This window comes from Macrobrachium nipponense, chromosome 39, assembly GCF_015104395.2.
Source record: "Macrobrachium nipponense isolate FS-2020 chromosome 39, ASM1510439v2, whole genome shotgun sequence".
Classification (NCBI taxonomy): Eukaryota; Metazoa; Arthropoda; class Malacostraca; order Decapoda; family Palaemonidae; genus Macrobrachium; species Macrobrachium nipponense.
The window spans coordinates 4069274-4080219 of NC_061099.1; positions in this window are offsets into that span (position 1 = coordinate 4069274).

Here is a 10946-nt window from a genome sequence, read left to right on the forward strand (position 1 = left end):
CAACAATCATGGACTTAGGTCTCTGATTAACGGGGTTTCTCGCAATTATGAAGGACCATCTACTGCTGTGACGATAGATTCCATCGCCTTCGATATTGCGAGAATTTTCAACAGAGATATCTCTTAGACTCTTTCATCTTTCTGTTTAACGCACGGTAACAGAAGTCTGTTCAAGTCTCCCGCTGCATCGCACTGCGATAATGCGAAGGATTTTGCAGACATATGGGTTTGTCTTTAAAATATCTCTATTCGTAGGTGTACAATTGTTCATTGTTCAACCCGAATTAACAGATATGTCAAAAGACATCGCCTACTCTCCGACCTGACAGCTCTACTTCCAAATGTTCAGCCCATGAGAAGCAGTTCTTCAGGCAGCTTTCCCCTGTGTTTTCATTACTGAAGAACGCCCCGCTTTCATTGCAACTACGACTTCTCACCGGACAGCAATGAAATAGCGGTTAGCGTTTTTCAGTCATTTGTAGGCACAGGTTCAGAATCTTGAGAATCCTTCTCTCGATTTGTCTGTGAAGACGTAGGTTGCATTCAATATCTACCTTCGTCTTCAACGGTACAGAGCGATAAGATCTTCAAGAGTAATGGCAGCCTCTTGGCCAAGGCAAAGCAGTGCTGCCTATTTTCAGTGTTCAATCGGAGGAGGCCGTTTCTGGAGATAGTGAAGGGAAATGACTGTTCCTCCACCTCGACCTCTGTGAAGTTCCTTATGGTTCTATCTTTCCGTCTGAAGTATGAGATAAGCTAGAAGTCCTAACTATTGTAGAATATGCAAATATGTTGTTGACGGCCTCTAGGCTCAGAGATTCGGTTCTGTCAAACAACAAAGCTTCACGATCTTTGAGGTCTGTGGAGATCTTAAAATTCTCTGGATCAAAGGTTCCGGCATGGAACTTAGACGTAGTCTGAGTTTCTGATGCCAAAAGCAATTCGAACCTATCCTTTCTGCGAACTTAATACACGTGACCAGAAAGGCTAATATTCTAACCGCTCTAGCCACGGCAAAGAGGGTTAGTGAGGGGTTTTAGCCATCATCAGAGGTTTTTGGCTTTAAAGGACATAATGCGGTCTGTCCTCTAAGCATTCCGTTCTTGATAAGAACGAAAGCCTGTCTAACCCTTGACCCGAAGGCTTGGAGACCAAGGGTATGGCACAAATTATTGGGCAAGGGCATTAGAGAGTCCTGTGCCCTGTAGGGTCTCTCAAGTTTTATCTTGATAAAACTATAGAAAGTCAAGGTCAACGGACAATCTGCGGTGTTCCGTAAAAAGACCAGACTGGTTCATGTCCAAAAACACACTGGCATTATAGCCAAGGAGTTCTTTTAAGAGGTCTCATTCATTGTGTTTGCATAAAGATTTGAGATTTTTTCTTAATATGAATGCTCAAGAGGTGAGGGCGCGGCCTCGGAAGCATTTCAACAGAGCATGACACTCAGTAACATCCTGAGTGCCACGCTTTTAACGAAGCAACTCTGTGTTCGCTTCACACTCCCGACAATCTGCTGTGTTCCGTAAAAAGACCAGACTGGTTCATGTCCAAGAACACCCTGGCATTATAGACAAGGAGTTCTTTTAAGAGGTCTCATTCATTATGTTTGCATAAAGATTTGAGATTTTTTCTTAATATGAATGCTCAAGAGGTGAGGGCGCGGCCTCGGAAGCATTTCAACAGAGCGTGACACTCAGTAACATCCTGAGTGCCACGCTTTAGCGAAGCAACTCTGTGTTCGCTTCACACTCCCGACGGGATGTGAAGACGACATTTCAGATCCGTAAGTCGCTAGGACCATACATATCCGTAAGATATATTATTGGGGGCAGGAAGCAACACGAATCCTATCCTATAGAAAAGGGATAGGTGTGCTTTTATCTTTGAAGGGTTGGTCGCTTGAGGCGCGTTCCTTTTCTTTAGCCTAGAAGTTATGGAACTAACTTTGATAGGTTAGGTCAGGTGGTGGTTTTAGCTTCGTTGCCCTCAGAAGTATGGTCATATGGTCTAGTCACATTGTGGTCACGCCCCCGTTGACAGATCATTTAGAGCGCACCAGCATTACAGGTCTCTACCTCGCTGGCAACTCTAGTAACGCAGAAGCAGACTTTGGTGACAGTAATCACGAAGTCGGCTATGCTAACAGGTGAGGAACTAAGATGTATATCATCTACTTAATTTAAGTTTCCCAAAAAATCCTATTCTGTCTCTTCCCACCATCCGAAGGTGGGATTCAGCTATATATATATATCTGTCAGGTAAGTTTCATGAACAAAATGTTATTGTTATAATACAATTAAGTTTGTTCATACTTACCTGGCAGATATATATAATTAAAGTGCCCACCCACCTCCCCTCAGGAGACAGTGGCACTGATAAAATATGAATAGAAAATGGGAATAGTTCCTGATATCCGCCTCCCACGGCGGGAATGGGTACTACCACCTGGCCGCCCACTGCGTGTGCCGCGAATTTTTAAATTCTGTCGGACTTCAGAAAATACAGCTATATATATATATCTGCCAGGTAAGTATGAACAAACTTAATTGTATTATAACAATAACATATTCTTGGTTTCTTTAGTTGCATGACAGGGAAAATGTTTGTTTTTGTCATTAATTTTCAAACAATTTTAAGATATTTTTTAATGAGCTGGATTTTTTATTGTTATCAACCAAGGTTTACTAGTTTTTCTTGTCTTATAATAATAATATTAATAACAACAGTATTATACGTTATTACTGATAATGACAGTTTGTGTTTAGCACTCCCTCTATTGTTTTATATTTACTTTTTTGTTTTATAAAAAATATTGAAATATAAAGTTTTAGGGTAAGGGTATGTAGCATTTATTGGTGTTTGTTTTTGAAACACAATTTACATATAATTTTAGTTAAATGCTTATATTGATAACTAATAGTTTATATTTTATATTCCACGTCATTTACCAAGATAGGTTCCAAGATGCGTCCTGAGATGTCGTTACATATTAAGGTAATGTGTGATATTTGAGCATTTATTTCTTGCATGCACCTTTTGTTAGAATCCAATTGCATAATCATTTAGAGTAAACCGACTGTTACAATTACTTCCAATAGGATTTGCTTGCAGTGGATATGTTTGCGTGGTTTTATATATAATATATAATATATATATATATATATATCTTAATATATATTATCTATATATAGATATATATATCGATATATATATATAGATATATTATTGATATGAATATATATATATAATTATATATATATATATATTATATTATATATATATATATATAGATTTCTATATATAATAATATATATATATTATAGATATATTATATTAATATAATTATATATATATAATTATAATAATTATATATTAATATATAATTATATAATTATATATATAGATATATATATATATATATATATATATATATATAATATATATATATATATAATTATATAATTATATAATTATATATAACCACACAAACATATCCACTGCAAGCAAATCCTATTGAAAGTAGTTGTAACCGTCGGTTTACTCTAAATAATTATGTACATATGTGTGTGTGTGTATATATATATATATATATATATATATATATAGTATATATATATATATATATATATATATATATATACATAGTATATATATATATATATATATATATATATATATATATATATATATACATATGTATATATATATATATATATATATATATATATATATATATATATATATATATATATATATGCATATGTTATATATATATATATATATATATATATATATATATATATATATATATATATATATATATATATATATATATATATATATATATATATTGCTACGAAGTGCCAAGTATCTGGTTACAATTCATCAACTGTTATTTGAAAACAAAGTAAAGTTTAATTAACTTCTTGAATCAATTAAGTAAAATTAAATCAAATTAATTATCACAAAATTCAAGAAAATTAATTCAATCAAAATTCAAAGGTGTTAGGCAATAATTGAAAATTAGAAATTAATTCACAAGTGCTAAACAATAATAAAACTTAAAAAGAATTCTAAGTAAATGCAAATTAATTCACAAGTGTTAAATTTAATTAAATGTGCAATGATTAAGCAATGAAAATAACTAAGTCAATTAAACTGTGAATGTAAATGAAAATACAGAAAATTGTGGACAATATAAAAATAAAAAGGCACACTTCAACAAGAAAATGAACAAATGCAAAAAAACAAAAAACAAAAAAATGAAACAAACACAAAACACAAAAATTTGCAACGTGTAAAAGTGTAAATCTTTTCACTCAAAACATTGTAACCACCAGTTTTTGCTAAACCTTCATAACCATCTGTTATTAGTTATTAGTTAACCACTGTTCCTATCCGTTATTTGTTAACCACTATTCCTATCTGTTATTAGTTATTAGTTGCAACTAATAAAAATATAACACACTTTTCCTTTTTGGTATACCAACTTCTTTCTTTGCTGCAGTCTTGTTTTACACTTTCACAAAAAATAGGCGCCCTTACAACAACGTTTGTTCAGATTCCACAAAAAACACCATTTAACACTAAATAAACTCTAAGAAATATCAAATATGAAATTCTCAAGTTACGAGTGACCAATTTATGTTACGTTAATATAATCTCAAGGATGTCAAGAGAGAGAGAGAGAGAGAGAGAGCTGAACGCATCGAGTATCGAAGATGTAATGAAATTCTCTTCCTTACGGAAGCTGGACAGGGGAGATGACACAAAACGTTTTTCGCACAAAAATTCTTTCTAGAAGCTTTGAAATCTTACGCAACTTTACATACAAAATGTGCAATCTGCATGTGGCTTTGATCAGACATACGCGTACAAGACCATTCTGTTAAAAAAAAAGACATGTACTCGACTCGGTCGACCAAAGCAGAAGCCCCTTATCTTACTTGATGACAGATTCCCAAAACACATTGAAGATTCGAGCTCGCTTATCAAATGTGTTGATAGATTAGGAAAGCAAACGGATCTCGCAGTTCCTCTAATATCATAATGCTGACATAATAGGGAAACAATCATAGTTTGGAATGGACAAAGAAAATCTCTTTCTACATTCTATGTTATATATTCTTTTACAATACGTTATGCGAAATCTGACCACACATTTTAAACATCCTATCTCTAAGCTATCTAGGAATCTGAAAAAGTGTTGCACAATTCTGCATAACATTTTATACAGTCTCAAAGGAGATATATGCATTTTGAAAGTAGCAATATATAATATACCTCCCCCCAGAAGATTTTTTATCACGGTGTTGAATCCAAAGATTCACAACGAGATAAATAATCAGCAACTATATTGTTTTTGCCACTAATGTGCTGCACTCTTAAGTTATATATACTGTTGCAAGCACAAAGACCACCTGGTCAGTGTTTGATTATGGTTTTTCATTCTCTGGATAAATGATAGTGGATTGTGATCAGACAACACTAAAATTTCTTCAATCCTAGGTCTATTCACGTACACTTCAATTTCAAAATTTTTCAATGCGGTGATTAAGGAGGTAAACGTTTCCTTCTCAATTGTCGAGTATACTTTCTGATGTTTTTTCAATTTTGTAGACATGAAGCACACAGGATGGTAGATAGTATTTTCATCTTCTTGAAGTAGAACAGCTCCAACGCCGCAGTCCGACACATCAACTTGTATCTCAAATTTCTTGTCGAAGTCTGGAGCTTGAAGTACTGGTCTTGAAGTTAAAATGGCTTTTACCTTCTCAAAGGATTCTTTACACTCTGGAGTCCAAACAAACTTAGCTTTGGGACTACTTAAGTCTGTCAAGGGAGTTACTACGGCTGAGAAATTTGGGCAGAAATGACGATAGAATCCAGCTATGCCTAAAAATCTCTGTAGCTGTTCTGGTAGTAGGTGGGTAGCCTTACGGATACCTTCTACATTAGCATTTACTGGAGCAAGAAGGCCTTTCCCAACTTCAACCCAAAGATACTGCCACAGTTGCCTTTCCAAACTCACTCTTCTCTAGGTTGACTGTTAATCCTGCTTCTTGTAGTTTCTTGAAAACTTTCCTCAGAATCTTCAGATGTTCTTCCCACGTTGTAGAGTAAATCACGATTGTCATCCAGGTATACAACCTATTTTTCTTCATCAATCCTAGCAGTTGATCCATCAACCTCGTTTTGAAATGTTGCCGGTGCATTCATCAGACCAAACGGCAGAACAGTATACTGATACAGTCCAAATGGAGTAATAAAAGCTGAGAGCAACTTGGCATTCTCATCTAAGTGAATTTGATAATATCCTTTCAACAAGTCTATCTTGGAAATAAACTTGGCTTGCCCAATATTATCAAGTAACTGATCTATAAGAGGCAAAGGATAATTATCAGCCACACTGATAGAATTCAGTTTCCTATCAATTCAGTACACATCCTAAATGAAACCATCTGGTTTCTTCACTAACACGCCATGGAGAACTGAAGTGACTTGAACTGGGTTTCTGCTAATCCATGTTTGCAGCAAATACTCAACTTCCTTCCTTCTTCCAAAACATCTCGATGATAAGGTGATAAGCGATAGGCTCTTTGCTTGAAAGGTTTTCCATCTTCTTGAATCTTGATTTCATGCTTGGTCAGATCAGTACGTCTAGGCACATCTGTAAAAATTTCTGGGAAATTTCTAATTACTTCACTTAAGTCTTCACCTTGTTCAACACTCATATGTTTCAGTTTATCCTCCAAATTTTCCAAAATTGAAGAATTATTCATCTTGCTTGCAGCTCCCAATTCGTAGCCATCATTGTCTTCTGTAGATAAAGTTGTTTGGGTTACTGACACACTTTCAGTTTTAGTTTCTGAGATATAAGGTTTCAAGAGGTTCACATGTATCTTCTTTTGTCTTCTTCTTCTTTCTGGTGTTTCAATCACATAAGTTCTATCACTTAACTTCTGAATTATCTTGTAAGGACCTTGAAATTTATTAGTGAGGGGAAATCTCTTGACAGGTAAGAACTTACACTAACACTTGTTGACCAACACTAAAACTTCTTAGCTTAGCCTTAGCATCAAATCTCCTTTTCATTTTCTCTTGACTCATTTTCAAGTTTTCTAAAGAGAATTTTCTAATCTCTTTCAACCTTTTCCTTAAGTTCTTCACATACTCTCATTGGCTTTCCTCTTGATTTTCTTCCCAATTTCTGCAAGAATCTTCAACGGTCCTCTCACTTCTCTTCCAAAAATCATTTCATTAGGTGAACATCCCATTCTTTCTTGATAAGCACTCCTAATTCAAACAACATTAATGGTAAACCAACATCCCATTCTCTTCCTGACTCAGAACAATACTTTGTCAACATACTTTTCAATGTTTGGTGGAACCTTTCCAAGGCACCTTGAGTCTCTGGATGATAGGCAGTGGATAACTGTTATTTCACTCCTAACAAATTCATCACATCCTGGAATAACTTTGAAGTAAAGTTTGTTCCTCTGTCACTTTGTACTATTTCTGGTATACCAAACTTTGAGAAAAACTCCACAAGTTTTTCAGCAACTATCTTGGCAGATATGTTTCTAACAGGGATTGCTTCTGGATATCTTGTCACAGGACACATTAATGTCAACAAATACTCATTTCCTTTCTTTGTCTTTGGCAGCGGTCCAGCCATGTCTATAATCACTTTGCTAAAGGGTTCTCCTCTAACTTCTATAGGTTGTAAGGGGGCTTTCTTGATGGTTTCATTCGGTTTTCCAGCTATCTGGCAGGTATGACACTCACAACAAATCCTGCTAACATCTTTGTGAAGTCCAGGCCAGAAAAAATATTTCATGATCTTGTCCACAGTCTTCCTGATTCCCATATGTCCAGACTCATGAGCTACTGCAACCAATTGCTTTCTCAATGGATATGGAATCAAAATTTGATGATATTTGCCCCTTACAGCATCTCCTGGTATATCTGTAGGTCTATACTTCCTCATCAGCAAACTTTCCTTCGGATAGTAACAGGTAGGAGTTTGTTGCATCTCTTCTCGATCAACAACTCTGAAGAACAAATCAGTTAACGATGCATCCTTCTTCTGCAAGTCCATTAGCTTCTCTCTTGTCACTTGACCAACTTCAAGGGTTGAATTCTCAATATCATGCTAACTCAGCTTCTGTAGTGTCACTCTTCAGTAACACTTGATCCTTCTTGGGTGTGTAAATCCTCAGTTTCTTCACTTGCAGTCGTAGTTCTCTTCATACTTCTGGTAGTTACTCAACTAGGAAACAGGTGGGGGTTATTCTTCTCCAACTCTACTGTAGGACTAATCCTCAATGGTTTGTCTGTCACTACAGGACAAGGAATAAATGGCACACCACTAACTTCATTCCCCAACAGAACATGTACACCTTCCACAGCCAGTGAGTCCTTTACAGCAAAATCAACATTCCCTGTCACCAATTCACATGACAGGTGTAAGCGGCATATAGGATTTACTTCCTCTCCTCCTATGCCCTTCAAAATAACTGAATCTCCTGTGAGACTCTTCTCCACGTACTACCACACTATGGTTACTCCCTGTATCACGTAATATCTTGACTGGTACCTGCATACTCCCTTCTTGAGTTGACAGCATACCCTCATAGATATATGGCTTAAAAGCCTCCACACTGCTAAGCCACTCACTGCTTGAGGTAAACATTTCCACTGGTTGCTAAACATTCAGCTTGTTTAGTTCTCTTCTTCTCTGGAGTCTGATTCTTTCCCACACTGCTCTTCATAGTTTGTTTCACCTGGTCACCTTTCACAACTTTACCAACTGGCTTTGGCTGCTGTTGATTCCGGTAACACATGTCTGTAGTGTCCTACTCTTCCACACTTGAAACAGACAACATTAGGTTTCTGTAACTGTCTTGAAAAACTGGATGAGGATTTCACATTAGCTTGCTGAGTTGTATTACCTTGTGTACTCTTGGTAGTATCACTTGTAGGTTTCCCATTAAATTTGTACCTGTTATTTGGATAAGACTTACAACCTGGGCGTTGTTGACTCTGGTACTTGACATTGTAATTACGTTTACTACTGATTATATTGTAATCTTCACTCAGTGTAGCAGCTTTGTCAAGTTTCTTCACCTCTCTCTCTCTCAGATAGGCTCTTATATGTTCAGGAATTCCCTTAAGATACTGTTCAAGAACAAGTAACTCTTCTAACTCATCAAAAGTTTTAACTTTAGCAGCTTCTAACCAACGTTTGAAACACCTTCTCACTTTGTAAGCATAATCTAAGAATGTTCCCTTCTCATCTTTTCTTAAATTTATGAATCTTTCATTGTAGTACCCTGGGGTCATCTGGTAAACTTGTAGCACACTGTGTTTAAGTACCTTGTCTTTACACTGATCAGCTGTTAAGGCTAGATAAGCACTTCTCCCTTTACCAATCAAGACACTTTGTAGCAAAACTGACCATTTATCTTCTGGCCATCCCATACCTGAAGCCACTTTCTCAAAGTGATCAAAAATCTCATCTGGAGCTTCTTCAGTAAACTTAGGGATTAACTTCTGTACTCTTACTACATCAAATACAGGGTCTTGATTACCTTGGTTAGGGTTAGACGGTGTTTACAGGTAATGTGGATCTAGCTCGTATCAATTCCATTTCCCTTTCATGTCTTGCGCAATTCTCTTTCCTCTTTTATTCTTTCTCTTTCCTCTTCTACTGCTCTTTCTTCTTCTCTTTCTCTTCTTTCTTGTTTTTCCCTGTCTATTCTTTCTTTTTCAGCTTGCATTCTCTCTCTTTCAGCATGCATTTTTAACTTTATCAAATTCTCTTCTGCTTCAATGCGTTTAAGCTCTAACTCTGCATCACTTTTCTCTTTCTTTTCTGCTTGCTTATTTATGAGATCAGCACGTGGTACATTCAACAACTCTTGAGCCAATTCTAACTCATCTTCATCAGTTATCCTACCAGAGTTTATCAATGATTCCATAGCAATACATCTTATTTGTGCCTTTACCATACTAGTAGACACATAACCACCACATGCCACTGCTAAAGCGCTCCACTGTGCTTTAGTCAGAGTGATTTCAGACAAAACTTGGATGGAAGGGGCTGCTAAAAATTCCTGAACCTTGAACTGAGCCATTTTCCTCTAAGTTATCAACTTGCAATTCAATACAATAAATGTAAAACAAAACTATATGGTCACTCTCCTAACAAAATATATCCCTAACACCACCAGTATATACTAGAGTGATAATGAAATCTGCTTTCACGGGTCTCTGGGCACCATTAATACATGTTACGAAGTGCCAAGTATATATCTGGTTACCATTCATCAACTGTTACTTGAAATTAAATCAAAATTAATTTATCACAAAATTCAAGAAAATTAATTCAATCAAAATTCAAAAGTGTTAGGCAATAATTGAAAATTAGAAATTAATTCACAAGTGCTAAACAATAATAAAACTTGAAAAGAATTCTAAGTAAATGCAAATTAATTCACAAGTGTTAAATTTAATTGAATGTGCAATGATTAAGCAATGAAAATAACTAAGTCAATTAAATTGTAAATGTAAATGAAAATACAGAAAAAAGTGGACAATATCAAAATAAAAAGGCACACTTCAACAAGGAAAATGAACAAATGCAAAAAAAAAAAAAAAAAAAAAAAAAAATTAAACAAACACAAAACACAAAAATTTGCAATGTGTAAAAGTGTAAATCTTTTCACTCAAAACATTGTAACCATTAGTTTTTACCTAAACCCTTCGTAACATCTGTTATTAGTTAACCACTGTTCCTATCCGTTATTAGTTAACCAATGTTCCTATCCATTATTAGTTATTAGTTGCAACTAATAAAAATATAACACACTTTACCTTTTTGGTATACCAACTTCTTTCTTTGCTGCAGTCTTGTTTTACACTTTCACAAAAACCAGGCG